Below are 14,909 nucleotides of genomic sequence, written 5' to 3' on the forward strand. Positions count from 1 at the left end.
CCAGAAGCAGATCGTAATTTTGAATCCACTTTCATTTTGAAGCCCCGAAATAAATTTTGTAACTTGGCGATAAAATAAGAATTATACAGGCGCGCAGTTTGGCGATATTACTTCTAGCAGTCAATTCCATTGTCCGTCATCTTCTACAAACATGCTATCGTAGATGGCGACGTTAGTTTACCCTGAGCAATCCATCATCAGTACGTTATCCTCGACGGTGAGGGATCATCAGAGACAAGGGCATCGTCTGGAATGCCTCAGGAAAGTGTGATAGGAGCGATGTTGTTTTCTGTATACGTAAATAATCTGGCGGACTGGGAAAGCAGCAGTTTGAGGCTGTCATGATGATGCTGTGGTGTACGTGAAAGGTGTCGTTGAGGAGGATACACGATAACTTAAGACAAAATTTATAGTTCGTGTGGTGAATGGCAACTAGCTCTATACGTCGAAAAACGTAAGTTACTGAGGGTGAGTGGGAAAAACAAACGCATAATTTTCGACTACAGCGTTAGCAGTGTGCTGCTTGACACAGTCACGTTTATTAAATATCTAGGAGTAACCTTACAAAGCAATATCAAATGGAATGATGGTGTAAGGAATGTAGTAGGAAAGGCGAATTTTCGACTACGGTTTATGGCGAGAATTTCAGGACAGTGTGGTTCATCTGTGAAGGGGACCGCATATGGGACGCTAGTGCTACTCCTTGTTCGAGTGTTTGGGATCCGCAGCAGGATGGGTTAAAGGAAGACATCGAAGCTGTTGCGGACTGCTAAATTTGTTACCGGTTGGTTGGAACAACATGCAAGCATTGCGGAGTTGCTTTGGGAACTCACTGGTGTGGAGGCGACGTGCTTTTCGAAGATGAATATTGAGAAAATTTAGAGAAGCTGCATTTGAGGCTGACTGCAGAACGATTCTACTGCATACAACATGCATTTCAAGTAAGGATAATGAAGATAAGATTAAAGATTAGGGCTCGTACAGAGGCATGTAGACAGTCGTTTTTCCCTCACTCTATTTGCGAATGGAACAGAAAATGAAATGACAAATGACTTGTGGTGGACAGGGTACTCTCCGCCATGTACCATAAATTGGCTTGCGGAATACGTATGTAGATGTATGGATTTTAAATGCTCTCAAGATATGTTTTTCAAATTGTGTTCTTTTGTTTCTTCTTTGGACCAACTGAAGTAAGCACTTCTTAACAAGTCGGTTAAATGATTGACCTCTACTGTACCCAGAGCACCAAATTAACTATTAGTTTCGTATAAGTACAAGAAAACTTCAGGCAGTAGTTTTCCAGACACTGTGATGGACAGCCGCGCTCTGTACGAAACCGTTACTTTACGTTCGCTGCCAAACAGCGTTAGTTTCAGTCCTGTGCAGTCCTAACGCATCGACTGCACACCGACGGCATTAATAAGGCGCTGCTACGCGCGCCAATGGAAAGACCGGGCAGCGCCACATCCAGGAAGACAGAGATCAGCTTCACCTGTCAACAGTGATCTCACCAGCAGGCCTCAGTTCGGTCGCAGATTTCAAGAGAATCAGTAGTGAATGATAGGAAGACGTTACTTGCACTGCGTTTTGCGAGGAACAACAGCGAGAAATTTAATCAAATGTAGGAGGCACAAGAAGATAAGTTTCTTTTCTTTTTTTAAATAAAGTGATCAATTAATCATCAACTGTTTTGTGTTGATGATTTTGCATTCCTGTCACAGGCTGCCGCAAATGCCCTACTTCTTGTTTGTGTCGGTGCTTACTCCCACTGTAGCATACTCAATAACTGGCTTAAGCGATGACGTGTGCCAAAAGCTCATGTTTGCTGCAATCTGAATTATTTTCTTACAACGAGGCTTAAAATTTTCATTTCTTTACTAGTCGAAACTGACTGAGAATTTTATTTGCCTAGTTGCTATTATTCCGTACTGATGTACTTACATAATTAACACTCCTATTCCTACCAGTTTCGACGCAGAAAAAAAAAACAAATGAAAAAAAAAACGTGCGAAACGCAAGTACGAGTCAAACACAGATTCTCTGCCTCGAAGGCAGATGCCTTCGACTCCGCGCCAATGGCGCTTTCGCGCAACATCGTGTATCATATCCATTCTAATATTATAAATGCGAAAGTAACTCTGTCTGTTACTCTTCACGACTAAACCGCTGAACCGAATTTGATAAAATTTGGTATAGGGACAGCTTGAACTCTAAGGAAGAACATAGACTTCGTAAGAAAGTGTGTGGTGCAACATATATATTGTTTGAAGAATATAGTGCGAAATATGGAACAATAATTATGCTTTGAAATGGCAATTTGCTCTTTTACTTCTGAACGTTATCGTATTAATTTTGAAAATGCTTTTATTATTTGTTATGTTGTAGATAATACGATTCATCCTATTGAATACAACGCTTATACAATCTTGTACGTGTTCAACCTGTACTTCCATACTATGGCAGTCTCAAGCCCTTCACATTTTAGCAGCTGAGCGTCATGCTTCTGTTTTAAGTTCTATGTTGTGTGCTGTTTTGCGTAAGTAGCGCCAGTAAGTGTACCTAAGTGGGTACATTTTTTACATATAGCCATCGACTTTCAGTCCTCCCTGGACTCATATGGGGAAGGGCTTGGAGATAGCATTTTACTTACCTGTTGCATACCGCTCTCGTCTACCGTGCGTGCGTGCGATGTTGTCCGTTTCTAATAGCGTACGTTCTTTAATAAGCCCTGAATTTAAACTGCACATTAAACAGATGGTACTGATACGGTTTAAAGACACTGAGACGAGTCAAACAGTCTGTTTTATTTATATTGAGGAGTATGTGATAATCTATTACATTACCTCTGGAAAAGTATGGCCTATGTACCATTTTGGGTACTTAGTATTATATGGATTTGCGTGACGGGCTTGAACATTTGCAAGTCAGTATGATGAAAATAGTAGTTTATTACAATAATCTGAATACCCACGGAAAGCACAGAGACTTCACACAAAGAATATCTCGGTTACTCATACATACAATCAAGTGCTCGTAGCGGTTCTAAGAAATGTATGAAATTATACTTATACCAGTGAACTATACAGACAAAAGACAAAGGGAATGAATGACAGTGGGACAGAATTCATCAAAGCCTTCCCATAAATTTCAATAAACCCAGTAACGTCATTGAAATCGACCTCCCGACACACAATCTGGGGTTAGTTCTGTGTAGCATATTAGTGTTGTCCATTTCCATGAAATATTTACATTGACACCAAGTAAGATCGTGTGTCAAACGGTTGGAACACCAACACAAAGATACCGATTACAAAATTAACAGGAGCAGACGGACGAATCATGGGTAGACAGCCGAAACCGATTACCAAACTAAACAGTTACATGCTCTACGTAACTAGGGTGTAACCTCTCCGTGAAAATAATTAATGACAATGATAATGAAAACGTGTGCCATACGTTGACTTCCCACAAAACTGAATAATAAGAATGAACCAAGCGTAATCTGCTTGCAAAATTAAAGAATAATAGTGACCCAAATGTAAACTCCCCACAGTAATAAAAGTCAATGATAATAAAAATGTGCAAAAATGTTAAGTCCCTACAAAATTAACGTTACGATCAACCTGATAAATTTTATAAGGGCAGCTGCTCTGACCTTAGGCCCTGTGCAATATTTAATCTGATAAATTGATTCAGGGAGGAAAAGCATAGAAAATATCGTTTCAATTGTAATGATTCTTTTCTTAAAAACGATTGGTTTGAAAACGAAATTATTATTGGGGGATTTCTTGAACAAATTAATTACAATTACCATACATAATTAGCTGAGCGCAACGCTGCTTCATTACCTTATTTAACAATATACCTCGTCCTGAATCGTGACCAGAGACCCATGTCGACGCCCTTCGACTCCTCACACACGACTCCAACTGTATCCGAATGAGTGCAACCAGCAACTGCTACATGCTCTCGCGACTCGCTACGTACAACTACTGCGTCCAACTCGGAACTGCACACTCGCGCGGTTAAGCGCAGACTAGCAACGATAGATAAATAACTCTCTGGTCAGAGATTCTGTCATGCCTCGCCATCGCTGGTTGAAACATACGCGTTTCATAACCCTCCACTGGGGGGGTAAAAATTTGGCAGCGATGGTGAGTCATTTGGACATGCCATGAGCAACAAATTTTTTCAGAATTAATTAACTTTACAATTACAGCATATATACAGATATAGAACATGAAGTAAATATGGTGCATATGCACCAAGTACAAAACATATTAGGCAATGACAAAATGTGAGTACAAAACATATTAACAAATGACATAAGTGCAGACGCACTGAAAAACTCTTTAGCATTTTCACAACAAATAAACATAATGGCAAAAAAATAATGTTGACAAGTGACATAAGTGCACATGCATTGCAGTTCAAAACATATCAGCAAATCAAAATGTACATACAATGAGTAGTAATCATGTTATAAAATGACAAAAGTGCACACGCACTGAAAAACTCTTTAGCATTTTCAGAACAAATAAACACAATGGCAAAAAAAAAATCATGTTGACAAGTAACATAAGTACACATGCACTGCAGTTCGAAAAAAAATGTATAGGCCATGAATACAAATGATGTTAGAAAAGAAAATGATTTTCACTATGTTACAAGAATTAGGATAGGAAAAGGAAAGATTGCATCATGGTTATAGCACTTTATGTTGCACGCAGCTGCACTGAAAGTCCATATCTTTCCACAGAAGTACAACACCAAGTGAGACAATCTGAAGTTCTTTTCCCAGAAGTATTTATCAGCGTACGCAAGACACTGAAATGTCGTAGTAATATTCCATGTTATCATTTTGGCAGTACATCAGGTACACCAAACAGTGCGACCATAATAACGTGTCCATCGCTCACGGTGGTGGACAGCATGTTGTGTCAACACCACGCTCTTACAAGGTTATGAAACAAGTAGAGTAGATGTGATCACATTCATAGATGACATAGACTTAATGAACAACTGCTTATAGCACATTAATTTCATAAATAATTTCTCCTGCAAAAAATATACAAAAAATGGATTATTAATCTGAAGGAAGAAACGCATTTTATGCTGAAAAATAGTGAACTTCGAATTAACAGCTAGTGAAATGTGTATAAAAGATGTGTTCCATAGCTATCCCTTCCAAAACCTTCATTCATCCTACTAAGCAATAAAATACCTACTGTCAAAACGAACTGCAACAAATACTTAAATAACTACATAGCATAAATACATAACTTCAACATTATCCTCATCTGTAAAGAAAAAGACTTCATTATCCATCACATCATTATCATAACTCCATTATTATCATCACCTCTAAAGAAAAACTTCATTATCCATAGTAGCATATTCTTCATTCATTATCATCTGCAAAAAATAATCACTTCATTACTCATTATACAACTATTCCTTATTTCTATCATATTTCATCACTAAAACTAAGATGTGTAGTTCTGTCTGACAGCCTGCATCAATCGCCTCGTATTCTGAAAGAAAAAATTAGTTAAGACTGCTATTCTACGATGTGTATAGTATGTTCTTGTTAATGCTTGTTAATTCTGATCCATTTACTCTTCCTCGTAAGGTTTTTGCATCTTCTTTTGTCTACTCCGTAGGTGAAATTCCCATTTCTGTTTAATTTATTTCGTTTACACGTTATTTCTTTCTGAAAATGATGAACAAAGATTAATGTCTTGCATTTAATTCATATACTCACTAAATAATGACTGGTTTATGGTAACATAATTAAGCATACAGCATAGCATGACAGAAAACGGAATATGTGAAAGACATAAACAGTGTTCAGAGGCAAAAATGTACACAGAATATCATAATGCAGCAGCAAAAAATGTAAAAATAGTCACGATGTTGAGATATCTTAAGACAAAAATGTCAAAGTCAACTGGTGTTTGCTATGTCTTAGCTATTTCATAAAGCATACAAACAAAACAGGAAAGCATACATACAAAAAAAATGGAAAATATGCACGGTCTAAGGTGTATAACGACAAGAAAAGCGACCTGCTAACCTTACCCGCCGGGCACTTGCCAAGAAAAAATACGACAGTCATCAGTAGGAAATCACATAAATATAATTGCATAAATGGTCATAAAATGTGTAAATTCATCTGGAAAAATATGCACGGTCTGATGTGTAACGACAAGAAGAGCGACCTGCTAGCCTTACCTTGCCGGGCACTTGCCAAGAAAAAATGCGATAATCATCAGTAGGTGTTCATGTGAGTATAATTGCATAAGCGGTCATAAAAAAAATTAGGAAATGGCATTACACTGTGATGAATCATAAAGTATCTTCACTCAATAAAGGGTTTGATGTTGGAGACGTGGTGGTTTCCTTTGGATTTTCTGGTTCTCAAAGTTTCGACGTGTACAACATTGGGGTGAGGAATGCTGCGAATCCGATTTAGACCTGCGTATAGAAGTTCAAATTTACTGCACCTACCTTTTATTTTGTTGGATAAATAGTGTGTACGTACTAATATCTTCTGTCCAATGTCAAAGTCACGGCGTATACAAACCTGTTTTTGTTGTGTTCTCCGGTGCTCTGCGGCACGTTTGATGTTGTTCAGCGCAATGTCAATTATTTCATGGTGTCGTAGTCGACGAGATGTAGGAAAGTTTACTAATTCTTTAATTTTGTTGGGTGGTTCAACATTTTTCAATATAACAGACGGAGATAGCATAGTAGATTCATTTGGTATGGAATTAATTACATCGTGCAATGAGAATATGTGTGTGTCCCAATCAATATGTTTTTTATGGCAGTAAGTTCTACACAGTTTACCAATTTCTTTCATTAATCGTTCACAAGGGTTCGAAGAAGCATGGTACTTGGATATATAGATCGGAGAAATGTTTCTAGCTCGTAACATACGTGTCCATACAGCAGATCGAAATTGTGGTCCATTGTCTGAAATTACTTTCAACACATGCCCTACATGAAACAGAAAATGTTTTACAAATGCTTTCGAAACAGTTTTAGCAGTAGCTTTGCGTAACGGAGTGAAGGTAACAAATTTAGAAGTGAGTTCAACAGCGATAAAGATATAGCAAAAACCTCTATTAGTTCTGGGAATCGGACCGAAAATGTCTACAGCGGCCATGTGTCTTAATTTAACAGGTACAATGGGATATAATGGAGGAATATGTGAAGTTGTGTCTGACTTAGCTTTCTGGCAGATTTTACATGACGCTAAAACTAGTCGTAAACGTTTCTCCATGGTGGTAAAATAATATTTCTGTCTCAGTATAAGAAAACATTTTCTTGCTCCGTAATGTGCGTAACTTAAATGAGTATACCAGATTAATTTGTTAACCAGTTCGTCAGGAATGCATAATAACCAATTATTGCTGTCAGGATGAGAGCGGCGAAACAGAATGTCATTGCGTACAATGTAATGGTTTCTAATCGTAACATTATTCTTATCTTGCCAAAGGTGTTTAATTTCTTTCCACACGTTGTCTTTATTTTGCTCTTTTGCTATGTCCTGTAATGACGACGAAATTAAGTTTTCAAAAGCAACTTGTTGAATATACATAACGCAAAATTGGCTTTGCAGAAGTTGGTTGCGACGTCTTGCTGATTGTTGCTGAGAGAACGAGATAGTGCGTCTGCTACAACATTTTGTGTGCCGGGAAAGTGAACAATTGTAAAATTAAATTCCTGTAAATAAAGCTTCCAGCTACTTAGTCTGTCGTGTGTGAATTTAGCTGAAAGTAAAAATTGTATAGCTCTGTTTTCTGTGTAAACGGTGGTGTGTCTTCCATAAAGAAAATGCCTAAATCTTGTAAAAGCCCATAGAACACATAATGTTTCCAGTTCTGTAACGGAATAATTTTGTTCAGCAGGTGATAGAACGCGACTTGCAAATGCGATGTTTTTAATTACTGTTGAGCCATCTTCTTCAATTTCCTGAAAAATATGTACGCCTAAAGCTGTGTTGGAACTGTCGGTGGCAATGGAAAAATTTCTGATAAGATCTGGGTGCGATAAAAGTGGAGCATTCAACAAGGCTTCTTTCAGATTCACAAATTCAGAATGTGCTTGCTTATCCCAGGACCAAATACTGTTTTTACCTGTCAATTGACATAATCTGGGGGTATCTAAAGCAGAGTAATGAATAAATTTACGAAAAAAGTTAATTAAGCCCAAAAAACTGCGTAGTTGTTTCATCATCGTAGGAACAGTAATGTCAGAGCTTGAAGTTTTTCCGGGTCAGGCTCAATGCCTTCTGCTGAAATTACGTGTTCAAGAAATTTAATAGAAGTTTTACCAAACTGCGATTTACTGAGATTAACTGTGAGTCCTTGCGCATGAAAAGTTTGCAACAGTCGTTCTAAAATCACATTGTGTTCAGACCAGTTAGCTTCTGCGATAAGAATGTCGTCTACGTACGTCGTGATTCTGTCTTTAAGTTCTGTCGGAAGTATTGTATTCAAACTGCGAATAAAAGCTGCAGAAGAAATAGTTAAACCGAATGGTAATTTACAAAATTGATAACAGTCGCCAAAACAGAGAAATGCTGTGTACTTTCTGCAGTTCGGATGGAGTTGAATTTGCCAAAATCCCGATTTCAAATCTAATGTAGAATAAATAGCAGTACCGTGAAATTTCTGTAGTAGTTCCTCTAGTGTCTGTGGTCGATCTGTTTCATTAATAATTATGTCATTGATGTGACGTGAATCAAGCACGAGGCGATATGGATATGGATATGGACTAACTGCCGGTTGAGTAATTCCTTGCTCGAGCATATCTTGCAATTCTTTCTTAACTTGCTCTCTATGAATATACGGAATAGGATAATGTTTGGCTTTAAATGTACCGTGCTGTTTAACTTGAAATTCATACATAAAACCGGACATAGTACCAGGAATGTTGTCGAAAACTGGAGCTTGCTGTAAAAGAATTTTGCGTAGTTGCGTGCTTTCGACGTCTGTATTTGCACTGCTCTGTTTAACTTTATCAGAAATCATCTGTATTACGTCATAGTCAGCTTCGTCTGGAGTACTATAGTTATGTACGTACGTATCCGTGAACAATGTGCAATTACAGTCTATGTTACGTGATGCACAAATGGCCTCTGTACGATTAATTGTTTGTTCTTCCGCAGATAAAGAGTGCTAAAATTCTAAAGCCAATTGTACATTTTCATCCTTTAACATTAAATAGGAATTTTGAAAATCAATAACGGCGTCGTGTTGTACCAGAAAATTCGTACCTAAAATAACGTCTGTTGTCAATAAAGGAACAATCCAAAAATTTGAGTGAAATGTGTGACCGGCAATGAAAAATGATAAATGTGTCTGTAATTTAACCTCTACTCCTTTACTCGATACTGCTCCTTTCACTTTCGTTTTGCCTAATGGTAATGTAGGATAGGTATTCTCTTTGTTACACTCGTTGAAAGTTTCTTCATTTATAACTGACATAGGTGATCCAGAATCGATTACTGCTGAAAATTTCGATGATCCAATTCTAATTTCGATGACAGGATATGAAATGGTTCTGAACAATTGGTCTTTCCTGCAAAAGAGTGTCTCTGATGTCGTCAAAAGTAATAACATTTTCGTGAACAACATTATGCGTGTCAAAAGTAGTGCTTGTATTACTCGAAGATACGACCTGTACAGTATCTAGTCAAATTATATCTGACGTGTTATTATTTTCGGGAGGATGCTGTGGAAGTTCGACTATTTGAACTGTTCTGTTATTTCTTCCAGACGTATTACGTTCTGGATGAAATCTACTGTCTGGTTCATTCATGATTATATATTGTTGCTGATGTTCTAGCTGCTGATAAGACCGACTGTTATTAAATGTACGCTGAAAATTGTGCTCATTAATTTTACGTCTGTCGTGATAGTCATTTCTATACAGCGCATTGCGATAAGGATTGAAATATTGTGTTTTCTGCACGTAGTTATTTCATTGCTGCCGTGCGTTACTATTTGTTGCAGCTGAGACTATACCTGCACGCGGCGAAACATTAAAGCCTGGTTGACCTTGCAGACTGCATTGTTGGTTAGGTATGCTAACCGGCTGACTTTCATGCTGTTGCAGTGAAAAACCTCTATTGTTACCAAAGTGCGTTTGCTATTGCTGATAATTTTACACATACTGATGATTACGAATTTATCTGTCATTATAATTAAGGCGGTAGTTGTCATTACGGGAGTGTCTAAAGAGAAGTGTCACTTTCGATATAACTTGTCACATCGGGTTTTCATTACTCATTTTTCTTAATCCTAGGTAGAGCAATAGTTAAAGAGCTGTTTTGATAGATATAAAGGATAGTAGAAGAGAAGGCAGCAGTGCAGAAAACTAAAGATGAAACAGCACTACTGCAGCTCGGGGCCCTATGCACGCTACGGCACATATTCATTAAGGGGCTCCGGAAAGGCTCAAAATCATGAAAAGTTCAATTTTTACTTTTTTGCGTTTTCTGAATCTGCAGACTATTACCTTTTAATAGATATATAATTTATTCAATTCCGAAGACTGCAACTATTTTTAAATTTTTTTTGAAATGTGTTCTTCATGGGCGTGACCCACAGAAATGTTGGAAAGCCAAAGGTATGTGTTATTACTGTAAACAATAAAGACGATAACCAAGTGAGTGAACCTAACCTCTCAAGTACACCTGCCCATAGCAGTCAAAGTAGGAAAGAAAATACTTCACAGAAGAAGCTTGGTTCAATGAGTGAAAACTATGAATGTTTTATGGGCGAATCGGATGTGAATGAAATATTTGATATGTCGGTTCTCAAAGGAATTTTTTCAAACTGTGTAAGATGTATTCATTGTAGTGAAGTTGGTCTGGAACTCTCCATAATAAAGCACGTAGGACTTGCTAGTGAAATATAACTGAAATGTGATAAGTGTTCGTACATGACCACCTTTTGGAACAGTGTTGCAGTAACTGCAAATGAAGAAAATGGTAGCAAAATCTACGAACACAACATTAGATTTGTTTATTCCTTGCGTTCAGTTGGTAAGGGTGCTACTGCAGGTGCAATTTTCTGTGGCATCATGAATCTTCCAAATCCTCCAACCAAGTTTACGACCTATAATAAATTAATAGGGTCTAAAGTAGAAGATGTCTGTATAGAATCTATGAAGAACGCTGTGGAAGAGGCGGTAATGGAAAATAATGGTAACAGAGATTTGACTGCAGCGTTCGATGGTACCTGGCATAAACGGGGACACACATCTCTTCATGGTGTAGTATCTGCCACCAGTATGTATACAGGGAAAGTTTTAGATGTAGCAGTAATATCAAAGTATTGTAGATGTCCACAAAAATATAAAGGTACACATGAAAATAATTGCAAAGCTAACTATAGTGGCAGTAGTGGAGGAATGGAAGTGGCTGGTGATGCCAGTATATTCCAGCGTTCTGAGGCGTGTGATAAAGTGCGATATGTTAATTACCTTGGTGACGGTGATTCTAAAAGTTTCAAACATGTTCAAGGACTGAAGCCCTATGGTGATGATGTTGTAGTGCAGAAATCTGAGTGTATTGGACACGTACAGAAGCGAATGGGAACAAGACTTCGGCGACTGAAAGCTTCGTACAAAAAACAAAAACTCAGAGTGATGGTAAAGGGTTGGATGGGAAGGGAAGGTTAACTGACAGTGTAATTGACAAAATACAGAACTATTATGGAATGGCTATTAGGCAAAATACACAAAGTGTCGACGAAATGAAGAAGGCTGTTTGGGCTCTTTTTTTCTTTCTTCTTCAACCGATGAAAATCCCCAACATACCTTGTGTCCCAAAGAAGAAGACAGTTGGTGTAAATATAACAAAGGATTGCTAACTGGTGAAGTGTACACTCATAAGCATAGTCTGCCTCATGCCATAATGGAGGTGATAAAGCCTATTTTCAGCACCTGAACTGTTGAAAAAGTGTATTCACGGAAAAACTCAAAACCCCAATGAAAGTGTAAATAGTGTTATATGGTCGAGAATCCCCAAGACTGTATTTGTTGGAATAGAAACACTTCACTTTGGTGTGTATGATGCTGTTGCGACTTTCAATGATGGCAACATTGTAAGGTGCAAGGTATTTAGAAATATGGGAATGAAGATAGGTTCTAACATGGAACGAGCGATGCTTGCTTTAGACAAGGAACGCCTTCGGGCTGCAGACAGGGCTGTAAAGAGTCTAGAAATACAAGCAAGAGTAAACAGGAGGAGGAACAAGAAGAAGCTGGAGGAGGAGTTTGCAGATGATGAAGATAATCCATCCTATGGACCTGGAATGCACTAAAAAGTTAATTCAATCTTTGTCGCTCGATTCCCAAAACTTTTATTTTCTCATACTAATTACATGTTTTCTAAGGATCTTCCAAACATATTTGTTTCAAACTTTCAGTAAATGTTACACAGTACCTTCTGCTTAATTTAACACAGCCTTTTTCCAAAAAACTGTATATTTTTGAATATATAAATAAAAAATTGCAAAAATATGTTGAGAATTTTCATTACAATTGAAAAAAAGTCATCTTTAATAACTGAACTAAAATTTTGTAAAATCCCCGTGTTAAGTTGTAGCCCATATTCCAATAAATAATCTGTAAAAAGTTCAACTTCCTACCTCAAATACTTTGTGAGGAAAGATGTAATTTATAAGCGTTATTTTAACATTGCAAGTATAGGGCGTTCCTAAGCCCCTTAAAGCGTAATGAATCCCCTGAGGTCTATTGTCACTTTCGGTAAAAATTGTCTTATCGGGTATTCATTAGTCATTCTTAGTACTAGGAAGAGCAATAGTTAAAGAGCTATTTTGGTAGATATAAAGGATAGTAGAAGAGAAGGCAGCAGTGGAGAAAACTAAAGATGAAACAGCACTACTACAGCTCGGGGCCCTATGCACGCTACGGCACATATTCATTAAAGCGTAATGAATCCCCTGAGGTCAATTATGCGCTGCAAATACAGCTTTTGCGTTGCGGGCAATGCCGGTGAAATTTTAAAAGCAAATTGCTGTATCCTTGCTAATTCTAGTTTCTGCATTACACGAAATGTTGGTGAAAGTACAAAAATAAATTGTCGTATCCAGTTCAAAGCGTGTACCTGTGCTCTGTCATTATTAAGTTCCTTAGATTTTCTTACGGATAAAAATGGCTGATAATCAACGTTCTCGTCACTGAATGTGAGAACAAGTTCACGATTATATAAGAATCTGTTTGTCTGTGTCTTTTCGGATTTTATGTCGCGTAGCTTTTCGGATTTTAACTCGCGTAGTCTCTGTAAATTGCTTAAGTTACACTGGCTGTACGAGTGTGAGAAATATTCTGAATGGCGCGTATACTGTGACGCGTTAGCAACTGAAATATTTTTCATTTCTGTTACTTTAATACGTTCGTCATTCTGCTTGGTCTGTTGTTCACATTTCTTATCGACTTCTGTATTCAGAGCGCGTGAAAGTTCCGGTGACTTTAAATTAAACTCGTCGTGTAACTGTGTCGCATTTTCAGAACATTGTTCAGTGATTGCATTAATTTCATCTTTGACTGATTCTGTTGTGCCTACACGTGTACTACTTAATTCTTGTGCAACAAATGTAATTTCTTCATTACTGTTCCTAGCGTGAGCCTTACTTTCTTCACATAATTGTTCTTTCGTCTCGTGACGTTGGACGGTAACAGCTGTAATCTGTTCACTAACTTGTTTGTTCTGTTCATTATGGTTGTCGTGTTTTTCGTTTGACTGTTTAAGACTTTCAAAAAATTGTTTGTTCTCTTCAGTAAGGTTGTCTTGTTTTTCCATAATTTGTCTGTTTGATTCAAGAACTTGTAGCAATAATGCCGTCATTTGATCCGAGCAAAATTAGCATTTCTATTCTGTGTGCTGTTTGGTGGTGTACCTGCAATTGTCACGTTTTGTGTGACCATTTGATCATTCTGTAATCTACAAAAAGGTTTGGCAGTCGGATGTACACTGTCAGTCACTATTTCGGAATTAAATAAATCCGTCCTACTTTGAGTATCCTGTTCATTTTCATTAGAAAAATTTGCCTACTCGTCACGTGAATTTAGCGAACCGGTTGTATTAAGCTGGGCAGCGTTCATTGCAACAGAACGCCCCACGTCATCAATTGTCGTCAAATTAACAGAGGAGACAATTGAGTTCGTTTGTTCATCATTAAGATAAAAATCATTAGTGGTTGGAACGCACTGATTGTCAGTGAACGCAGGATTGTCATCATTACACTGCGTGTCACAAGTACTATCGGTGAAGTTATTTAAATCGGTTATTTCACTCATTATACCTCGCGATGTACTATTAACAGTTTTTCGCGGCATTTTTCTACCCAAATCACAATTATTCAATAATGAAACAAAGAAAATACAAAATGCATCAAACACAAACACAACAAAGAGCAACAAATTGACGGTGATCTGTGGCTGAAAATGACAAAATTAGTAAATGCTTTGCGCCAAATCCTAATTATATTTCAGTAAATAAGAGCAGATATTAACTACTTCTCAGAAGATTCTCAAAGAAATACGATCCTGGTCCGGATGTCGCCAAGTGTAAACTCCCCGTGAAAATAATTAATGACAATGATAATGAAAACGTGTGCCATACGTTGACTTCCCATAAAACTGAACAATAAGAATGAACCAAGCGTAACCTGCTTGCAAAATTAAAGAATAATAGTGGCCCAAGTGTAAACTCCCCACAGTAATAAAAGTCAATGACAATAAAAATGTGCAAAAATGTTAAGTCCCTACAAAATTAACGTTACGATCAACCTGATAAATTTTATAATGGCAGCTGCGCTGACCTTAGGCCCTGTGCAATATTTAATCTGATAAATTGATTCAGGGAG

This window comes from Schistocerca cancellata, chromosome 5, assembly GCF_023864275.1.
Source record: "Schistocerca cancellata isolate TAMUIC-IGC-003103 chromosome 5, iqSchCanc2.1, whole genome shotgun sequence".
In the NCBI taxonomy this organism is placed as follows: domain Eukaryota; kingdom Metazoa; phylum Arthropoda; class Insecta; order Orthoptera; family Acrididae; genus Schistocerca; species Schistocerca cancellata.